General features: G+C 43.6%; 1 long non-coding RNA gene and 1 other non-coding gene across 2 annotated transcripts in view; both read right to left on the minus strand.

Moving 5' to 3' along the window:
* LOC140468632 (uncharacterized) overlaps positions 1–23,408 on the minus strand; it is a 642,185-nt gene that overhangs the window by 565,514 nt on the left and 53,263 nt on the right. The window lies entirely within an intron of this gene.
* Positions 8,209–8,290, minus strand: trnas-gcu (transfer RNA serine (anticodon GCU)). Its single transcript has one exon. It is a non-coding gene; the product is annotated as a tRNA-Ser (tRNA).

Genomic DNA, 23,408 nt, shown 5'->3' on the forward strand with positions numbered 1-23,408 from the left:
ACGTCCATATGCCTCTCCAATGACGACTTAAATGCACTTAATCTTGGCGAATCGACCACCGTTACAGGCAAAGCATTTCATGTCCTAACTACTCTCTGAGTAAAGAAACTACCTCTGACATCTGTCTTATACCTTTCTCCCCTCACTTTAAAGTTGTGACCCTCGTGTTTGCCGTCCCCAAACTTGGAAAAAAACTCTCCCTGTCCACCCTATCTAAACCTCTGATTATCTTGTATGTCTCTATTAAGTCACCTCTCAGTCATCTCTCCAACGAGGACAGCCTCAAGGCCCTCAGTCTTCCCTCATAATACATTCCTTCCATACCAGGCAACAGGCTAGAAAATCCCCTCTGCACTCTTTCCAAAGCGACAACATCCTTCTTATAATGCGGAACCAGAACTGTTGACAATACTTCAAATGTGGCCGTACCAGATCTTTGTACAGCTGCAGCATAACCTTCTGATTCCAGAACTCAATCCCTCTATTAGTAAAGGCCAAAACACTGTTTTCCTTCTTAACAACCCTGTCAATCTGAGTGGCAACTTTCAGGGATGTGTGTACATGGACACCGAGATCTCTCTGCTCATCTGCACTCCCAACAATCTTACCATTAGCCCAGTACTTTGCATTCCGATTACTCCGTCCAAAGTGTATCACCTCACACTTGTCCACATTAAACTCAATTTGCCACCTCTCAGCCCAGCTCTGCATCCTATCTATGTCTCTCTGCAACCTACTACATCCTTCGTCACGATCCACAACTCCACCAACCATAGTGTTGCCCGCAAATTTACTAACCCAACCTTCTAAGCCCTCATCCAGGTCATTTATAAAAATGACGAATAGCCCTGGACCCAACATCGACCCTTGCGGAATGCCGCTAGTAACTGGACACCAAGATGAACATGTTGCATCAACTACAACACTCTGTTTTCTTTGAGTGAGCCAATTACTGATTCAAACTGCTATGTCTCCCACAATCCCATTCCTCCACATTTTGTATAATAGCCTACTGTGGGAATCTTATCGAACACCTTGCTGAAATCCATATACAGAACATCAACCTGCTTACTCTCATCTACCTGTTTGGTCACTTTGTCAAATAACTCATAAGATTCGTTAGGCACGACCTTTACAAAACCATGCTGACTGTCCCTGACCAGATTATTCTTTTCTAGATGATTATAAATCCTATCTCTTATAATCTTTTCCAACGCTTTACCAACAACTGAAGTGAGACTCACTGGTATGTAATTACCAGGGTTGTCTCTAAAACCCTTCTTGAACAAGGGAACCACATTTGCAATCCACCAGTCCTATTCCTGTAGATAATGATGATTTCTGGATCAATGGCACTGCCTCGGCAATCTCTTCCTTTGCTTCCCAGAGGATTCTAGGATAGATCCCATCTGGCCCAGAGGACTTGTCAATTTTTACACTCTACAGTATTTCTAATACCTCTTCCCTGTGAACCTCAATCTCTTCGAGTCGAGATGCAAGTATCTCTGTATCTTCCTCGCCAACATTTTCATTTTATATAGTGAACACTGTGGAAAAATATTTATTTAGTGTTTCCCATGTCTCCTCTGACTCCACACACAACTTTCCACTATTATTCTTGATTGGCCCTAATATAACTCTCGTCATTCTTTTCTTCCTGACATACCAATGGAAAGCCTTCGGGTTAACCCTGATCCTATCCGCCAACAACTTCTAATGTATCCTCCTGGCTCTCATGTCTCCTCCTGGCTCTTCTGAGCTCTCTTATTAGGTCATGCAGGGAAACGATTCCTTCTGATGCACAACATCATTCTGCTTCAAAATATCAGGCAGTATTTCATGTTGATTACTGTAAACGTTAACCTTTAACAAGCCATGACAGTGAAATCACTGAATCCTCATCACTATACTACCAGGGAAGATTTCTGTTAAAATCACCCTGGACACCATGAGATTCGCCATTCTATTCTCCCATCCTTCTGTGCGTGATCCCCTCGGCCCAATTCCAGTCTTGTTGGTTGGTTTACAATACTGAGGCTATCCAATCATCTTTGCCTTTCAGTTTCTAAAGGATGAGACCTTCTCTCTGAGCTGGCAATGTGCTTGCTCAGTGGTGATAAAACTGTCCTTGTAAACTAGAAAAGTGCTTGAAATAGGCGATTCCTGTTTTTCATTCCAAGAACTTGAGGCAAACCGTTTGGCAGGACAGGAAATAGCGGGCGTGAGCAGTGATCAAGTTTGGCAGCAAGAACGTGGTGAGGCAGTATAAACTACAGAGTAATGGGGAAACAATGGGCAAGGAACACTGGGATTGGCGGGGCTGAATGCTTCCTTTCTTTGCTGTAACCAGACATTGGTGTTGATCTCTGAAACGGGACAACATCAGACCAGTCGATGAAATCTTACTTTCTCCTTGTTTTCTCCCGAGGCCTGTGTCACACTTGGGGAAATGTGTCTGCGTGCTTCAGTCTATGGGTAAAAATGGGGTCCAGTTCCCATCTCAATCTTTAATCCCACTTATTGCGTTTTACGAGATTAAAACGTACCAGAGACATTAGTATTCAGGTGAAACGTCAGAGTTTATAAGGTTACAGACCAAGTGCTGGGAAATGAGATGAAGGGACCCATTTCTGTGCTGTAAACACTCGATAATTCAATCGTTTTTGAGGGGAAACATATCTGCAGTGACATAATTCCAAAAACTGAGTTATGAAGAAACGGTGCAACTGCTTCTGCCCTCATCCCTGGTGGTCTAGTGGTTAGTATTCAGCGCTTTAACTGAGTGCCCTGGGTTTCATGACCGTTCAGGAAATCAGGACTTCTTGTTCCTGATGCAGAGAGCGCAGCTCTACCAGGAATCTGTTCCATGCCTTAGATCAGTCAATACCCCAGCTCATCAAAGAAGGGAAAAGTGCCTTCCCTCTCTCTGCATAGTCAGACAGTTAATCCTTCATTCTCCTCTGATTCCACTTTCCAAAGAATTTCAAAATAATGTCAAAACTGAGTCTCAGCTATTTCTTTTCTGTGCTTTTCATCCATCGGAGCTGCAGCGACTAAGTGCTTTGGTTTCTGAAAACGAAACGTACCCATGAGCAATGTATTGGGATATTCCAGGATTGCCTTCTCTGACAACAGTGGGACATGACTGGTGTTGTCTATGATATGGAAGTGCCAGTGTTTGAGTTGAGTAGACAAAGTTAAAAATTACACAATATCAGGGCAGAGTCCAGCAGGTTTATTTGGAAGCACTAGCTTTAGGAGAGCCGCTCCTTCATCAAGTGGGTGTTTTTCTGCAGAAACTTGGTGTGTGTGTCAATATGCGCGAAGTTTTGGAAGATCATTTGGACTTTAACCGATCCGTTCGTGGTGTCGACGGTACCCATGACTTGGAGGTGTTGGTGTTGGACTGGGGTGGATACATTTAATAATCACACAAAGCCATTTTAGATTCCAACAGTTGACAAACACCTGATGACGAAGCAGTGCATGGAACACTGGTGCTTCCATATAACTCTGTTCGATACAATCTGGTGCTGTGTGATTTTTACTCTGATAGCTCTTGGTAATGTTTAACTGATCGAAGACAGTGAAAGAACTTTCATTCGTGGAGATGAAAATTTCAAATATTATCCACAACAGCATAACAAAAGTGATTAGGTTGGATTTGTGATGAATCTCCACAATGCGCTTGTGCAAAGTAAAAGTCGAACTTACAACTGCCTGATCCGGAGCCAGCTCTTCGAATGGTTGCACCAATGGCCAGATGCACAGCCGAGATTTTACACGCTGCAGAGCTCTGGTGTTAACAAGGACATGAGCAATAACAGTAACAGTCACAAGGTGAACAAAGAGCAAAGATAATCACCATCATGATTCACTTCAATTTGGCCTCAAAACAACGAGCATTCACAATCTGATCAGCCAATCAATGAGGTCACTGCCGATCTTAGAAATTGCAACTGACTTTGATGCGTTTTCACCATAATTTGAGGTAAACTCCAGCCTAATCATAACATCGCATATTCCCATTAATTTTTATATTTAGATATCGTTAATGACCTGTCCGAATTTGCAGGAAATGAGTGAAAACGTCCTTCCGATGATGTAATCCAGCGCAGAGTCGGCCAGAAATGAAAAGACAAAGACATGAAGCATCACTCCCATTTCTCTCTGTACCAATGCGTTTTCCTGAGTTGAATATTTGCAGGACTTGTCTTTACTATCTAAAGAATTAATTATTTTCCCGGGAAAGATTCTTCATAAATCAATTAACATATGAGGTGTCGAAACATATTTTACTTTAAGATTAAAATAGTTGAATATCCTTTCCCCCAGCCTAATATCCCAATCCTCCCTCCTCTTCCATGTAAATACAAGCTTCTCCAGGTGATGTTGGAGCTCCCAACATGACGTTACAATGCTCCTTGCTGCTCCATGTCAATAGAAGCTGCTTTACTTGACGTTGGACCTCCCAGTTTGATGTCCCAATGCTCCCTGTTCCATGTCATTACCAGTGGTGCAGTTGAGTTTAGACCTACCACTCTGATGTCCCAATGCTCCCAGCTGTTACATGTCACTAAAAGCTGGTCCTTGTGTGGTTGGAGCTCCCAGTCTGATGTCCCAATGCTCCTTGCTCCATGTTAGTAGAAGTGGTGCAGCTCAGGCTAGACCTACCACTCTGATGTCCCAATGCTCCCAGCTGCTATATGTCATTAAACGCTGATCCTTGTGAGGTTGGAGCTCCCAGTCTGATGTCCCAAATGTTCCCTCCTCCATATCAATAGAAGCAGTCTAGTTGAGGTTGGATGTATCACTCTGATGTCCCAATGCTCCCTGCTGCTACATGTCATTAAAAGCTGCTCCAGGTGAGAGTGGAACTCCCAGATGGATCTCGCAAAGCTCCTTGCTCCATGTCAACTGAAGCTGCTCCAAATATGGTTAGATCTTGCATTCGGATGTTCCAATGCTCCCTGCTGCTCCATGTCAACTGAAGCTGCTCCAGGAGTGGTTGGAACTCCCAGACTGATGTCACAACGCTCTCTGGTCCACGTCAAAAGACGCTGCTCCAAATGAAGTGGGAGATCCCATCCCTGGCAGCTCACATACTTCTATACCATCATAGAAATACTGCCCACTGAACATTTCCACCACTGGACCAATGGTGGAATAACCACATCATGAGAACCGAATATTATTTTTAGTCACCACCAAATCATTATTTCCAAAAGTCATTCTTTCTTAAACCTTATTTCGCATGTGCATACTGCAGTCCATCCGAAGTAAGATAATGGTGCTAATTGATGTATGCTTAATAAAAATTACATCCTATTTTTCATGTTGATTAACTGCGAGTTAACAAGAACAATGTTTGTATTCAAAACACACTTTTATTCCAGGTGAGAGAATGTAGTTTGCATTATTTAAAATGAACTTGTTCACTGCGTAAAATGATCAAAAAGATTTCAATTTCAAAACAACATTGGTAACGTTGTCATCCATCTTGAAATGTGGTGTCTTCTTCTTTCAACCAGACGGGTATTATATCAAAAAGTCTATTACTGATATGCGTATAGACACTTTAAATCGCAAGGATTGTGAAGGTTTGTAACTCAGGTTGAGGTTTAAGGTGTAGGTTTGCTCGCTGAGCTGTAGGTATGATATCCAGACGTTTCATTACCTGGCTAGGTAACACCATCAGTGGCGACCTCCATGTGAAGGGAAGCTGTTGTCTCTTGCTTTCTATTTATATCTTTCTCCTGGATGGGGTTCCTGCGGTTTGTGGTGATGTCATTTCCGGTTTGTTTTCTGCGGGGTTGATAGATGGCATGTAGATCTATGTGCTTGTTTATGGCGTTGTGGTTGGAGTGCCAGGCCTTTGGGAATTTTCTGGCATGTCTTTGCTTAGACTGTCCCAGGATCAAGGTGTTTCCCAAGTCGAATCGGACTACCAAGAATCCATAAACCAGGAGGCCCCCCTCAGACCCATAGTCTCATTACCCGGAACACCAACTTACATACGGGCCAAAGGACTACACGCAAGACTGAATGCCTCATAGAAGAGTCACAGCACTCCATCCACTCCACCCAGGAGTTCCGAAAAATCATCAAAAACACCAAAATAGAGGAAGAAGAAGCAACGATCTCATTCGACATAACAGCACTGTTCACCTTCATCAACATCGACCTGGCAAAGGAAACATTTACCACACTTTTAGAAGAGACCATCACAGACGCACCAACAACCATCAATCACATTACCAATGAAAACATCATGAAGCTAGTGGACCTGTGCCTCACCACCCACTTCACTTTCAACAACATATCTACAAACAAACCAACAGCACACCCATGAGATCTCCGCTATCAGGATTCATAGCAGAGGCGGTTATGCAAAGTCTAGAACAAACAGCCCTACCAACAATCAAACCAAAAATCTGGGTCCGCTACGTAGATGACACCTTTGTCATCACAAAACAAAACAAGATAGAAGAGACATTTGACATCATCAACAACACCTTCACAGGCATAAAGTTCACCAAGGAGGAAGAAACCGACAACAAACTCGCATTCCTGAACGTCACAGTAGAAAGAAAGGACAACGGAGAACTACAAACCTATGTATACAGAAAACCAACAAACACTGACCAAATACTTAACTACACCAGCAACCATCCCAACACACACAAACGAAGCTGTATCAGAACACTATTCCAACGAGCCACCACACACTGCAGCACAGACGAACTTCGGAAAACAGAGGAGAACCACCAATTCAACGTATTCGAGAAGAACAGATACTCAAAAATGCAGTTCGCAGATTCCTCAAGAACAAACCACGACAAGCAGACCAAACACAGCCAGAATCCCTAACCACCTTACCATACATCGAAGAAGTTTCAGAAATTACAGCCAGACTATTCAGACCCCTCGGAATCCTAGTAGTACACAAACCCACCAACACTCTCAAACAAAAACCAACTTAAAAGACCCAGTACAACCCAAGGACAAAACCAACGTCATCTACAAAGTTCCATGCAAGGACTGCCACCAACACTATGTAAGACAAACAGGAAGAAAGTTAGCCACCAGGATATACGAACACCAGCTAGCCACAAAAAGCCACGACCTTCTCTCCTTCGTTGTCCTACATACGGATTAAAAATATCACTATTTCGACTGGGACAACACATCTATCCTGGAACAGGCTAAGCAAAGATATGCCAGAGAATTCCTAGAGGCCTGGCACGTCAACCACAATGCCATAAACAAACACTTAGATCTAGATGCCATCTATCAACCCCTCAGAAAACGAACAGGAAATGACATCACCACAAACCCCAGGAACCCCATCGAGGAGAAAAATATAAATAGAAAGCAGGAGACAACAGCTTTGCTTCAATTGGAGGTCGCCACTGATGATGATGTTACCTAGCCAAGTAATGAAACGTCTGGATATCAAAGTTACAGCTCAGTGAGCAAACCTCCACCCTACATTTTAAATCATTTTTCATGTTTATGTTGCATGAATCTGCGGTTATTGATCCACACTTTAGTTTCACTCCCTATAGGTAACATGCTGATTTCTCCAGTTGTTCATAGTTCAATGTGAAGCATCCAGTGTGTGCATAACGAGAAGGAGCTTGCTTCCCACATCTTCTGTTTATCTGTGCCTTATGTCCAGCATTCATCAATGGCGAGAGCAAGGGGCGAGGGCGAGACCAATGTGTAAGTCTCTCCGTGCGCATGCACGGCACCCACATTGGCAATTCTCCACTGTGCATTTACACCCAGTTCTCTGTGCCCCTACACCCACACCCTGCCCCTTTGAAATATCGCCATCATTTTGTGCTGTCTCGCTGTGCTCCTCTAACCAGGATGAATTACTTCTACTCAACCTCCTCCAGATTTCATCTGACAAAACATTCATTAAGAATCCCTTTGCATAAACATGCACTTCGCAGCTCTCGGTATTTGATTTTCCTGGATGTCTTTCATACGAAAAAACGTTCACAGCAGCTTGTAATGAAAAAGAAAATCGCGTTTGGTTTCATTATCCCAAAGCAACCTCCATTTCAATGCAGTTTCGTCAAACGGCACAAACTATTCCTTGCGATTTTGTAACAGCGACAAAGCATATAAACTGACCGTTGGAGCTCCAGTTTTAATGCAACAGTTGAAAACAGCACCATTGAAAGCCGTTAATGACAGCGACGAGAGTGGGATTCGAACCCACGCGTGCAGAGCACAATGGATTAGCAGTCCATCGCCTTAACCTCTCGGCCACCTCGTCACAGACGCTGGAAAAGCTATGACCTTATGAATAATTGAATTTCGTAAATTATGCAGAGCAGCAGATGTTTCTCCCTGGTGTTGGTGAAATGAGAAACAACACAGTCCAAGACGATGGTCTGACCCCTGGGTTGTGGGGCAAGTGCACTCCCACTGTCACACTGTGCACACATTTTTCTGAACAAAAATGAGGAAATGACTATGTAACAAGGTCAGTTGAATTCTGTGAAATTTGAAGTCAACGGAATGAAGAACCCGAGACAGCAGGAGGTGTTCTTACAATAAAGAGTTGGATAGAGCTCTTAACGATAGTGGAATCAAGGGTCATGGGGATAAGGCAGGAACAGGATACAGATTGAGGATGCTCAGCCATGATCATAATGAATGGTGGTGCTGGCTCGAAGGGCAGAATGGCCTACTCCTGCACCTGCTGTCTATTGTCTATTCAACTGCCTGTGAGGAATTATTTTCCAGACTGGAGGAGAGTGCATAGTGCTCAATGTCATTATTCCGAAGACCTAACTTCCGCTCAGATGTTTTTGACACGCACTTGTGTACAGAACAGACAATTTCAAAATCCAAAATATGGCTAAACTGACAATTGAACTCAACAATGCAAAAACCTTGATCTGTATCATTTTCCTGGGCCGTGTGACACCAAGTCACTGTATGATCACAGGAACACAGTGAGCAAGTGGCAGAAGGAAAATGAGTGCAGCGCCAGAGCGCATACTGGGAGCAGCAGGTGACACACGCGGAAGTGCATTTCCCACCACAGGAACACTTCCCAAACAGCGGACTGCGGTGGAATAATTCAGAGGGAGTTTGCACTATGAAATTTGCTGCCAGAGACACAATGAAGAACTGTCATTGAGTCTGTTCAAGATGAAGATTTTAAGATTTCTACAGATGCAAAACAAAATAAAAAGCTCATGAGTTAATGAAGGCAAAAGATGAAATTGTACATTTCATCAATCTACCCATCTTTACAATGAGTAACTCACCACTTTCCTCACTCGGGGACAGAACCACTGGTGAAGATGATCATATAATCCCCGTTTACTAGCCATGGAATCAGAGAAACTCGGTTTCCCAAACGTTAAAGTAAAACCAGGAATGTGGAGGTAAGCATAATGTGTTGCTCCTGTGCTGAAGGTGACCAGTGCACGGTATCTCTGTTCCAGTATAGTGGGCTGTGCTGTGCCGAAGTTTTAATTTTGAGCCTCACATGGAGCAGCTTTAATTTGTCCTCGTGTTGAGGGGTACGGACAGAAGGTGATATTGAGCAAAGCCAAGTTTATGGGAAAATACCCGTGTTTGTGGATTGAGAAACTACCTCTTCTGGATAATGACTCCTTGATCGACAAAGATACTGCAAGTATCTAAAACGTGAAGAAACATATGTGGAGAGAGAGCCGAAGGTGATTTTTCACCAGATGGATAACGTTTCCAATGTGCACTGCTTTAAATTCTGGGAAAATAGATGTTGAACTGATTTCATGTTACACAGTTTGTTACAAACTCACAAAGGTTGTTGCAATAATAAAAAAAGAAATCACATAGGACCGTTTGAATATTGTATTGAACTGAATTTTGGTGTGAGCATATTTTATCTTAACTGGCGTGCTGCAGAGAAGTACAGAGGGATAACAATACAAAAGGACCCATTCTCCTTGGTGGATTTCTTGGGTGGAGTTAAGAATGTACGAAATGTACATAACATCATGTGAATGTGGTCAAATCTTTAAAGTAGGTGTTGCATCTCCAAGTGACGATTCAATTCCTAGTCATTAGGATATAACTTCTGTATGCAGTTATTTTAGGACATCAGCTCCATTTACCGAGTTTCACCTTGAATAATACGCCACACCTTACCAATCCATGAACTTGTTATACTCAGTCTTATTCAGTTGTACGTGTTCATGAAATATCTTTGTGTCTCAAGTCAACAAATTCGAAATTGTTACGCAACCATACTGACTTTCACTCAATGGTAAATTCTCTCCTTGTTCGTTTGTTCATGTACCTTTTAAAACACTCTGAAGTCAGCTTCTACGTTTTACTTCTGTAAAGTCGTTCACGATTTAAATAACTCTATTGAGTGGAAGAAACTCATCCAAACTTTTCTTAATCATTCCCTAATGGTTTTCAAGCTCAAAGGACAGTTATTGCTTCACTCGAAAGAGGGACTTTCCCCGATTTACTCATTCAAACCTCGTGTTCTGTGAAAATCTCATTTGTTGACATCAAACTTGCGTGTTTTTGCTCCAGCATTTCCAAATCTCGTGTATAAACTCCGTCATTCTTTCTATCATCCCGATGAAACCGTTTGTGTCTTTTCTGATATTCTTATGTCTTAGTAAACAACGTCACTTGGCTTTCTAATATCTTGCTATCCAGGAAACCGCGTCTGTGACCTTTCTCACTTCTTTACATGCTTTTGGTGGAGAATGAGGATAAGGATTACACACAATGCTTCCACTGAGTGTGACCTAAAGATTTTACAGTTACACTATGAACTCTTTGCTTTTTCAATACGACGTCTCTATTTATAAACTCCAATAAGGTTAATTACTCTCTATCCAGTTCATGAACATCGTCTCCATGGAGACGAAAATTATCTATCACTTCCTTTATTCTTCCACGGAATGTCTGAAAGGTTTGTAAGGCCAACATCTCCATATCCCCGTGTCCGGAGTCAGTCTCAGCTATTTCTAAAGGTGACTGAAGTTCAAATACTTCATAGTGTGTCTCCAGTCATTCCAGTGCAGACTGGTTCTGGACAGTAAATGCCATCACCAAAGGCCACCATGGATCTGAAATCAACAGTTTTCATATAGTAATAGTCGTACCTATTGGGTATCGTATGTCCATGTTCTTGTTCAATTTGTTCATCATTTCTTCGGTCCCTATACTGAATTCTACTGAATGATTAATTTGTGAATGGAGACATTCCCTTCACCACTCATTCGAAGCTCCATGGAACATTAAAAGATTTTACTCATACGCATCCAGACGACGGTCCTGCCATTATTGGGATGAATCAGTGAACATTCCCCATGTATCCTGGAAGGCAAGGATTTCCTTTTCCATTTTAGGAGATCATTACAGCACTGAATTCCATGTGTGCGTTCATTATAACCGAAACAGCTGCAGCAAGACTTTAAAACTAAGATTTTGCTAAGATCTACTTGCATTGGTTGTCCCAAAAATTACATTCCATATTATGGTATGTTTGTGAATGAAAGCACTTTCTGATTCTTGAGCAATTATATTTCAGTTTTGTCAAAAATTATCATTCGCCGTTCTCTCTTTCCCTTTCATTTTCCCGTTTTATATCCCGTATTTTATCTGATTATCTTAAGTTTTCAAAAATTTCAATCAATCTCGCTCCTGATTACCAATCCGAGAGAATGCCACAATTTTGTCAATTTAAATGCAGTGCAGCTGTCGGGCGCGGTGACCAAGCGGAAAGGCATTGGTCACGTGAAACAAATAAAAGGAGCCGGCTGGTGGACCTGGCCATTCCATCGTAGTCATATTTAAAACATTTAATATAATCTTTAGCCAAATCATATTGGCAGAAAACAAGAAAACAAAAACGAAAAAATGGCTGACGTTGAAAATCAAACAAAAACAGACGTTGCTGGAATATTTCAGGATGTCTGGCAGCATCTGTGGAGAGACGGACCCAATGGATGTGAAACGTTAACTGTGATTCATCTGCACAGATGCTGCCAGCCCACCTGTGATTTTACAGCAATTTCTGTTTTTGTTTCAGATTGGCAGATTTTGTCGCAGTCCATGAGAACAGTGCTCATTAGAATCAAACAGACAGCATGGACCTGGTAGTGTGAAATGAGACAGTAATAATGAATGAGTGGAGAGTATTGTACTGGAAAAGGACAGCAGGTCAGGCAACATCTGAGGAGCAGGAGAATGGACGATTTAGGCATAAGCCATTCATCAGGAATTAGGCTTGTGAGTCGGACAGAGGAACAAAGCTGAAGCCAGGTGCCAACTCGCAGGCACCTCCTCCTACAGACCACGATCACAAACTCTCCTCCCCTCACCAAACCATCATCTCCCAGACCATCCACAATCTCATCACCTCTGGGCATCTCCCATCCACAACCTTCAACCTCATTGTCCGGGAACTGCGCACTCCACAATTCTACCTCCTTCCTAAGATTCAAAAACCTGACTGCCCCAGTCGACCTATTGTCTTATCCTGCACCTGTACCATCCGAATCATCTCTTTCTACCTCGACACAATCCTCTCTCCCCAGTTCAGGAAATGCCCACTTACATTCGTGACACCCCTATGCACTTCACCTCCTTCAGGAATTTCATTTCCCTGGCCCTCAACACGCGATATTCACCATGGTCATCCAGTCCCTGTACAAATCCATCTGCAATGACAGAAGTCTGCAAGCCTTCCATTTCTTAATCTCACACCATCCCAACAGGTCCCCTTCCACCAACATCCTCACCCACTTGACTGAACTGGTCCTCACAATCAACAACTTCACTTTCCAAATCTCCCACTTCCTCCATCGACACTGGTAGTCATGGGCACCCACATAGGACCTAGCTATGTCTGCGTGTTTGTCAGATAAGCGGAACTGTCCATCTTTCACAGTTACACAGGCACCATCCTACACCTATTCCTACGTTACATTGATGAATGTATTGGCGCCACTTGGTGGTGCAACGAAGAGGTTCAATAGCTCACCAGCTTTACCAAAACCTTCCACACCAACCTCAAATTTATCCGGATCATCTTGGCAACTTCCTTCGCCTTCCTCGACCTCTCCATCACCGTCTCTGGCGACTGACTAATTAAAGACATATACTGCAAGCCCACCGACTCCCAAAGGTATCTAGACTACATCTCCTCCAACTCTATCTCGTGTAAAAACGACATTCCTTATTCCCAATTCTTCCGCTTACACCACATCTGTTCCGCCGGATGACCAATTGCACCTCAGAAAGACCCAGTTGGTCTCCTTCCTCCACGGTCACAAATTGCCTTTCCACGTTAGTTGACAATGCCCTCCAGTGCATCACCTCCACTTCACGCACCACCACCCTTGAGCCCCATGCCTGTCAACGCAACAAGAAAAGAACTTCCTGGTGCTCATCTTCCACTCCACCAACCTCCGCATAAAACGCATCATATTCTGCCACTGATGCCACCTCCAAACAGACGCCACCACCCGAGATATATTTCGCTACCCAGCTCTGCCAGCACTCCAGAAAGACCACTCCCTCCACGACCCCCTCTTGAGGAAGACACTTCCCCCCACCAGCACATAACCTTCTCCTGGCACCTTTGACTGCCACCAAAGTGAGGGTGAAACTAGCACCCACACAACTCTCATCTCCAACCAACTCCCGAAGGGACCGTTCCACATCCGTTGGAAATTCACCTGTACAAATACCAATGTCATCTACTGCATCCGTTGCACCCAGTGTGTTCTCCTCTACATCAGGGAGACAGGATACCTTCTTGCAGATCATTTCAGAGAACATCTCTGGGACACCCGCACCCACCAACTTCAGCGTCCCGTGGCTGAACACTTCAACTCCCCCTCCTCCCCAATCAAAGGCTCGCAGGTACTGGACCTCCGCCACGGATAAACCGTTACCCACCCAACGCCTGGAGGAGGAATGCCACACATTCCGGCTTGGGACCCTTACACCACGCGGGATAAATGTGAATTCGAACAGTTTCCTCATTTCCCCCAAGCATAAGCCTTCAACTCGCCACCGCACACTCGACCCATTCCATCACTGCCACTTCTGACCTCTTATATTCTCCCTCCTATTCATCCATCTATTGCTTTCCAGCTATTTCCACTCAACCACACACCACTTCCATTTATCTCTCAGCACCGACTCACAAGCCTTATTCCTGATGAAGGGCTTAAGCCTGAAACTTGAATTCTCCTGCTCCTCGGATGCTACCTGATCTGCTGTGCTTTTCCAGCATCACACTGATCTCCAGCATCAACTCTGATCTCCAGCATCTGCAGCCCTAACTTTATCCTTGGAATTATCAATGACCTTGGAATGAGGATATCCTTCGATATCAGTGATCACACTGTAACTGATTTTTCCATTTATTTTGGGTGAGGGCAGGCTGGATCTGAGATGAGCACTTAACACCTAAACAACTGGAATAGTATCAGATAGCGAAGTTAGGGCGGGCTGAAATGAAGTGGAAAATTCTGCCAGAAAATGGGTCAGTACAACTGCATCACATCACCCAGATTGTAAAAGACTCGCACAAGGAGAAAATCAACTTCAGTGTAGGCACAATGACAGGTAAAGTGGAAAGGAGACAATACAACACACTGAGGTGCAGTGGAATTATTTATGTGAAAGGATTCGATATATAAGCTCCACCTTTACATATGGACAGCCCTCACATTGGAAAAAGGAATTTCCTGCAGTGTAACGGCGTCTTTTGCCTGTGACATCACAATGTTGAGAGACACTGACATAGTTTCTTCTGTAGCAGCATGGCCGAGTAAAAGCATGATCGTCCCATTAACCAGAACTCAATACTTCAAAGCTCTCCACTGCGCTATCCAACTTATTTGCTGCTCCTTTAGTCAGATCTCAATCGCTTCACTGTGTATCTTCTTCTGCTTCCAGCTTCACGGAAACACTTGAAACGTGAACAAATCCACTTTCCACTTTCACCAATCTTTTGCAACTCCCGAGATGGCACAGGTACGAGTGACCGATTGGCCTTCTCGAGCGCTCTCACTCTGGTATGATCTGAATGATAAAGTGGACTGTGTCTGATCTGCAGAATGTCCCCACCGGGACGGTGCTGTTTATCCCATCCTCGGGGACTGAGCTGTCTCTATTGGCAGAGTATTCAGCCATTCCCCTCCACTTTCAGGCATTATGAGGGGATGTAAAACGGATATGCTCTGAAGCTTCCTCTTACGGGCACAGCCAGGTGCAAGAGGGCCGCTGGAACCTAGCAACTTTGATTGCGATCTTTTTCCAAATATCATTTATTTGAGAGAGAGAGAAAGGTGCTGAGCTGGAGGGAAAGAGAGAAATGGGCTGTGGACTCTCTTCCCTCAGTAAAATTCAAATCAGTGCATTTTTGTGCTGCCCATTTGATGTTCAGAATCAATCTTCACAGAACAATCCAGCAGAAAGGCTTTTGTTTCACAGGAGTCGGTTTCTTTGCTGCAATCAGGCATCAGTTAAGATCTGAGTCCCAACTGTCCCAGATGAAGTGACTCCGAATGAAACCCTCACTCACTGAGAACCATCCCCACAACCAGGAGCTGCGGGGCTGCAGACAGTCCAAAGCAGAAGGGAGGATTAAAAGCGAGCCATTATTTCACCCTCAGCCACTCTGTCAGAGCCAGACAGAGGGACGGCAGAGACGTGTGACGCCATTCACGTGCCGACAGAAGCCGTTCAGCCCATCGAGTCCACGGCAAATCTCTATCGCTTGCTTCTCTCTGAGGTTATTCATCATCAGTGCTGCTTGTCCTAATAATAGGGAACTGTGTCTGTCTGGAAATGCTGTCTCCAACAGACTGAACCACATGTCATTCACGGCTGTTCATTTCACCGGAGAACCCTGCTGTGTGACACAGTGTGGGGAATAACTGCAAGGCGTCATGTGCACGGTCCACGCCACAACTGATTTCTCTCAACTTCGCCAGTGTATTCCCAGCTCAGGCAAGTGACTTTGCAAATCAGGTCATAACAGACCGATGGAGAACAGCAAAAAAATCTTTCATAACTTCAAACGTGTGTTTCCTCAAATGTATAAATGTGGCGGGTCTATCTATTTCAGATACCATTCAGTATAAGGACGCAAAAGGCACATCAATATGTAATACGAAGAACGGAGCACTGTTATAGCAAAATACTGGCAGTGGCAGTACATACACTGAAAGCTGGAATTGTAATCGAGCAGAGGATGCTTTTCATTCATTAATTTCTGGATTATGCGCCCACCTCGATCCCTCTGGGCCGCTCTGTTATCGCTGACCACAGCAGTTTCACGCAGTCTTCAGGTTTTTGTAGCATGTCCCTACGAGGATGACGTCAAAAGATCTTCACTGTTATTGTGTGATACGCTGTTTCACAGATGTGTCCCAGCTGCGTCAATATAACTACTGTGTAACTTCCCCAATGCTGCTGTTTTAATTGTAATTTTAATCAGGATCACAAAATGTGCCACACTGCAGACAGAGTCCATGCAGCCCACCTTCGCTCTGCTGGCTCCACGCAATGAGGAAATGACTGTGTTTTGATTGATTGATTGTCACATGGACCTAAGTACAGTGGAAAGCGTTGTTTGCGAAAGGTAAAGGCGGATCAGAGTAATCAAGGACATGCAGATCACAGCGTGAGAAAAGCAAAATTTGACCAGACTCGGGAATTCAGGTTACTTAGTATAATACGTGCGCTCAGCAAAATCCAAATTGGCAAGATCAGCATTATTTCAAGTTAGACAATTCATTTCTCAGAGCAGCACCGGCCGAGAAGAAACGGTTTTTGAACTTGCTTGTGTATGGTTTCAAGCTTTGGAATCTTAATCTGAACTCGATCTCATCGAAATCATATCTTCTCAGTCAAAAATGAAGTAGTGTGCAAAATTCCAAGGCTCATCTGCAAGGTGAACCCGAGACCTCTCACACGTATGTCACCTGACTGAGGCAATATCACACCCGAGACAAACAAGCGAGAACGGCGCCAGACGTGGTAATCATAAACCAGGTGATTTTTTTTTGCTATTTCTGCTGTTTCAGAGTGAAAGAAGCACCGAGTTTTCATAACAGCTCCTTTCCATTCTGACTCGCTTCTCCCAGGAGGCTGTGCTAGCTGCTTTCCCGGAACAGGGCGGTCTTCATTGAGAACTGGACGAACTCAGCTGCCATTGTCACGTAGTGTTGGTGGAGAACAGCTTGAACGCGGTCTTCAGCTCCCTCATTAAACACGGGTTTGTACAGCGGAGTAGGGGTCAGCTGGGAGTGGGAAGTATAGAAATTCTGGAAAGGTGTAGAAAAGTGAGATCGTGCATGCACAAGAAATCATCTTCTTTTGGGAACCCTTGTCCAAATAATGCGATCTGAGACAGATAGAAAATGCAGAACTGTGAGCAAAGAGTGAATCTCTCCCCATTATTCAGGAACAGTGTCTGTGCTTCTCGAAGTCACGGGGAGGCTTCTGCTGTCTGAATTAGCATGGGATATTAATGCACCAAATCCTGTCGCTCACGCAGCTGATGTGATTTCCACGTTGCCTTCAGTTCAGATCATAGATTTCACAGCTCACATCATCCCAGAGTGACAGGAAAGAGAAGGACGCGATTTAGATCATCATCTTAACACAACCTGGGGATAAATTGGATGTGGGAGAGCGGACAGCCTCGACTGATTCCAGCATATACAATCCCACTGTTCACAAGATCTGACCACATGGAAAGAAATGACACAGTGACAAGATGTATTGAATCCGATTCCAAGCAAAACAGAAGCCGATGGAATGAAAAGAGCCATGAGAGCGGGAATGTAACATTATCTGTGAGGAAGTTGTTTTCCAGAGTCGAGGAGAGTGCACAGTCCTGTTTCCAGGGGTCAATATTTGGATAAGTAGACTGAATCAGCATCGGAATTAGTGGTGCTGGAAGAGCACAGCAGTTCAGGCAGCATCCAAGTAGCTTCGAAATCGACGTTTCGGGCAAAAGCCCTTCATTCCTTTATTCCTGATGAAGGACTTTTGCCCAAAATGTCGATTTCGAAGCTACTTGGATGTTGCCTGAACTGCTGTGTTCTTCCAGCACCACTAATCCAGAATCTGGTTTCCAGCATCTGCAGTCATTGTTTTTACCTCGTTGAATCAGCATCGGCTATTCTTGTACTGCATCTTTTGTACAATGTTGCAAAAGTACGGGCCTTTTGTATAGAGGGGACAACTTCAAAATCCTCAATGATGCAAAACACACAAATGAGGTGAACAACAAAGCAACCGCAGAAACTCGTGTTACGTCATGGGGTAAACACCCGGCTCAACTTTTGCTCAAATTCGCTCTCTGTCAAATTCCTGAGCCTGAGATTCGAATGGTCTATGTTAATAAAAACTGTTCGCATCTCACAGCTTCAGTATTTAATAGGCCCCTACATGTATGTCTGACAACAGTAATTGATCCCTCACTGTGTTACTCAGCACACGTAGAGAAGAAATAAATATAAGAACAACAGTCATGTATCTGACTGGGATTTGACCCGATGCTGCTGCAGCCAATCGATTCAGCTGTAACTGAAATTACTTCCACCTTTCCTGTGTCGGTAATAAGATTGCACAGCTTAGTGGTGAGTTTTCATGCTTTGAATTGGACCCAGCATCCTTTCTCAGGATGAAATTTACTGGGATATAAAGGCATGGTGAAAGACACGGTAGAGTTTACTGGAATATAAAGACGTTAGGAAGGACACGGTCAGTGTTCACTTGATACAAAGTCGATAAAAAAGACAGACATGACGGTTTCTTTGAGATAACACCACTAGAAAAGGAAAGAGCAGATTTAATGGGAAGGTGGGACAGATAAAGAACCATGCGGGAGAAATCAGGAAAGACTTCGTTGTGTCTGAAGGGAGGTGATCCAGCTAATGTGACGTTGGTAAGAGTAAATCTGAGGGAACTTCCTTCGTTTAAGTGAGTGGAAACTAAAGGGTGGAGTTTCAAAACCAACGGGGAATGATGAAGATGGTTGGAGCAGATTTTTCTTTTTTATTCTGAGAATTATTGAAATCGGAGATGAATTTTCAGAAATAAAAACATTTTAGGAGCTGATTTCATTATAGTTCAAAGGTCGTGTGCAGACACACAAGGAGTGAATTTAACAACGATAGGGATTCTGGGCTGCCTGGATGGCGAGGCAAAAGGGACATACTCTCGAAGTGGATAACATTCATCGGAAAGAAATTGCATAATACCTGCATCTGAAAATGCTACGTATAAGAAGAGCTGCTGGCGTTGATAGGTGTTGCAGTTTATTCTACATGAAATATTATATATTGTAAATACACTGAGCTGTTTGGTTTATCTCTGCATTGAATGGAAGTCTGTTAGCTCAGTCCACTGACTAACTAGTTATGTGAAAAGTGAGACCAACAGCATTGGAGGAATTCTCTCACAGTCTCAGGTTTGCATAAGGATGATCATCTACTCTGCTCTCCTGATCTGTAACACTATGGTGCCTCTCGTGAGTAAGATTTGGCCTGTAGATGGAAAACATCATTATCATTGCCATTTGTTGCCTTGAACATTTGGTCACAATCACTCGAAAGGAGAGTGAGTCCATTTAATACTCACCGATTCCGCTTAAAGACCCCGGTGACAAGACTCGACCTTATTCAAGCTTGCACCCTCTGCTCCTCCCAACAGCAAAACTACTTGTTATGCCTTTGTAAGACTTACTGACAACATTCAAACTCCCCAAAGAGATAAATCTAATACTTTCGATTGGATAATGAACTGTGCGTGTTTGCAGGAAATGGAATGATATGAAATGAGTTAAATAGACTTTCCCAGAATGTAATCCAGTGCAGGGTGAGCGATTTGAGAAAAGTCATTAAGCTAAAATTTCACCTCTGTTTCCCTATCCACAGATGGATATTCAACTGGGGGATATTTGTAGCTTTGCAGATAATAATTGACAGAAATGTGAAACTGGAGTTTTCAAATAAATGCTACTTTACTCAATATTGATTTCAACTGCGTATGATGCCCTAATAATCCCTTGTCAATGTCAGTAACAGCATCTTTAGATAAGCATTCAACTCACAACCGTTGCATTTTACGCACCTTTAAGTAGCAGGCGCTAAACAATTGCGTGACTGTAGCCGCAGACAAGCCAGCTGGTCACATGTCCTACTCATAACCTTAGGAACTTTAACTCAACTGCCCTACTTTTGCTGTGGTTCTGAAATTAAAGCTAACGCAGACAAGGTGAAACTGACATGGACCTGTGATTATTGAAGCATCAGGCTCAGGAAGTGGACACATAAAAATATGCAAAATAGACTTCATTGAAAAATGGGTTTCCGTTGGTTCCTGCGTTGTTTACAGACAATGTTACATTGCCGCTGTCGCCAGACCTTTCCTTCGATCGGCTTCAATTCGAATCGATAAAACTTCGCAACTTCCTTCTGAAAGTTCATACTGGTCACATGAAACACACTGCATTTAGCAATAATCTCCACCATTCCTACATCCATGAACACGTTTCACGGTTTCCATGAATACCGAGGATGTAGGAGTGTGACGCAAGAATACATTCAATTCCAGTTTAAATTGTAAAGTCGGAAGAATGCACAGTAAGACTCAGAATGTCAGAAATTCATGTACGTCTCCGTGTCCAGAAGTGCAGCAAATCAGAGGGGTAATCTGTCCCTGAATTCCCACGTTTGCTTGCTCTATGTGTTCAGTGAAAAACCTGTGTGAAGGAGCATGCAGTCTGACAGAGCGCCTGGGAGAATCCTCGATTGTCTGATCTAAAGCGGCAATAGGAGCTCTCCATTCTGGCTGTGAGAGCGGTGGGGTAAATGGGAGGACCTTGATACTCCGTGGTGTAGATTCACATTTCAATATGTTATTGTTGAAAACCCTCTGTCAGAAACAGCACTGACAGAGAGGAACAGGAGGACGCTATTCCAAACACCGGTCCTACCCCACCATTTGACATTGTCATGACTAACCAAATACATCAATATCTTTCCCCGGTCCATCCAGAACAGCCTGTCGCCCAAAGGGAGAAAGACATTTAAGCAATCGATAATGCCTGTGAAACTATTGGACTGGAATATGCGTTTAGAGACAGTGGGTTTCTGCACGAATTTTGTAGGTTTCGTGGGTTAGCAGTTGATTCTGGTCTGATCATGCTTCAATTGATATGATTCCGTCGAAACTCACCAACAAGGAGGTCAGGAAATTTCTGTGGTAAACAGCAATTTCAAGAACCCCAGACGACGGGAATTAACGATGAATCAGCAGAATAATAATTGATTCAGCTGATATCTGAACGCCGATACTGGTGAAACCCAAAACAACAAACTTTGTATAGCAATGTTAACAATGCTGTAGAAATCTAACGCGCTTTTCATTGCACCACCGAGCCGCGCTAGCCATAATTTTACTGTACACAAAGTTGTGGTTGTCGTGGAGAAAATGTAATAAATCTCCAGGAGATGCGGAGAGTTCTTCAAGGAGTAGATCTTTTATTAGCAGACAAAAAGCCGTGCCACACAGAAAGCAAATTCTTGAACGACCCCGAAACTCAGGATCCGTGGCTCTTTATACCCTTTCTTTAATTATATTTCTATTAGCTTACCAGGATGCCCAACTGTGTTAGTCAGAATTATTTCACTCCAGGTATACAATAAACCATTATCGCTCTACTTCTGCCAATAGGGTTTTTCTATTGTCACGATTATGTATTTTACTGCCACATCTGCTGCAGTGATCTTCCAGCCCAGACTAACCTGTCATGATTAGATTTTTAGCTACCCCATCTGCCACAATGTTTTCCTGTCCCAAGCTGATTAGATATTTAATGTCTTTTTTTCTGCTACAAAGGTTTCAAGCAGGCTGACGCAACTATCAATTAAATATTTAAAGTCAAGTCCTAAATATTTATTGTCACGACTTGTCCCAAACTGCAATGATGATATTTAGCTGGCAAGGTTGACGTTAATAATTGCTATGATCACAGCCTGTCACAGTAACCGTTCAGCCCCAGTCTGACTCTGCTAATTCGTGGAGGAGCATTCCACTCTGCTTATCCCATCCAGCCACAGTGGCCCCATCCTACCACAGTGACCTTTTTACTCGTGAAGCATTCCACAGACCCCTTGTAACAGATCGACAGTAGTATCCATGCTTTTACCCTTCCCATGCTTTCATGCTCCGTACTTTCCTTACGGTGTTCGGACATTTGATCAGATAGCTGTTCGTCTTCGTCCAACTTTCCAGTATCTGGTCCTTATCCATGTGTGCTCTAGCTTCTCAAGTATTCGGCTAAGTACTCCTGAAGTGTTTTGATGACTCATAGCTTTACCATTCGTTCAAATAGTGAGTTCCAATGATACAACACTCTCAGAATGAAAATGTTCGTCTTATATCTCCTCTGATTATCCTCCCCCTTGCGTTTAACATAGATCTATGTTTGTAAACACTTCCCATAACAAATTTATTCCTATAACACGTATCTATCCCCTTACTGTACACCCTCCCTCACTCACTCTTCTCCGCTCTCAGATAAACAGCCTGAGCTAAGCTAATTTATCTTCGCCATGACGAGATTGTCGTGCTACAAAAGTACAGCAGGTCAGGCAGCATCCGAGGAGCAGGAGAACCGACGCTTCTGGCATAAGCCTTTCATCAGGAATGAGACGTGTTGGTGGGGGCGGAGAGATAAATGGGCAGCAGTTGGGGTTGGGTGGAAGGTAGCTGGGAAAGTGATAATTGGATGGAGGCGGGGGAGAAAGTGATAAGTCAGAGCGGGAAAAGATGAATAGTTTCGGAGGGTGGTGCCGAGTTGGATGCTTCGGACTGTGATAATGTGGGGGAAGGGGAATTGAAGATGATTTATCCCGTATTGTTACAGGGTCCCAAGGCAGATTATGAGGCGTTCCTCTTCCAGGCAGCGGGTGGTAACGGTTTGGCGATTGTCCTGTTCTGCAAACCACATTTCAGGGGAGATGTGAAATACCAAAGCCTAAAAAAAGGACAAAACTTATAGAATCAGAGTTGATGGAATTAGACACAACGCAGACAGAAACCATTTGGCCAATTGAGTCTGCTCTGTGCCGCCGAAGAGATTCACACTCCCCTGCCGATCTTTCTAAACCCGCATCATTGATCCAGCTACAAAGATAGAAATATTTTCAAAAGCTCAGCGGGTCAGGCAGCGTCGATGGAGATAAATCAGAGTTAACATTGCAAATCAAAAACTGTTCCAAGGAATGTTGACCCCAAATGGTCATTTTGTTTTCCCTGAGCTGCAATTCCTACTTTTGACTTTGCCTTTGTCTTTGATTATACAGTCCATTCAGGTTTTGTTTGCCATC

Source organism: Chiloscyllium punctatum, chromosome 47 (assembly GCF_047496795.1).
Source record: "Chiloscyllium punctatum isolate Juve2018m chromosome 47, sChiPun1.3, whole genome shotgun sequence".
In the NCBI taxonomy this organism is placed as follows: domain Eukaryota; kingdom Metazoa; phylum Chordata; class Chondrichthyes; order Orectolobiformes; family Hemiscylliidae; genus Chiloscyllium; species Chiloscyllium punctatum.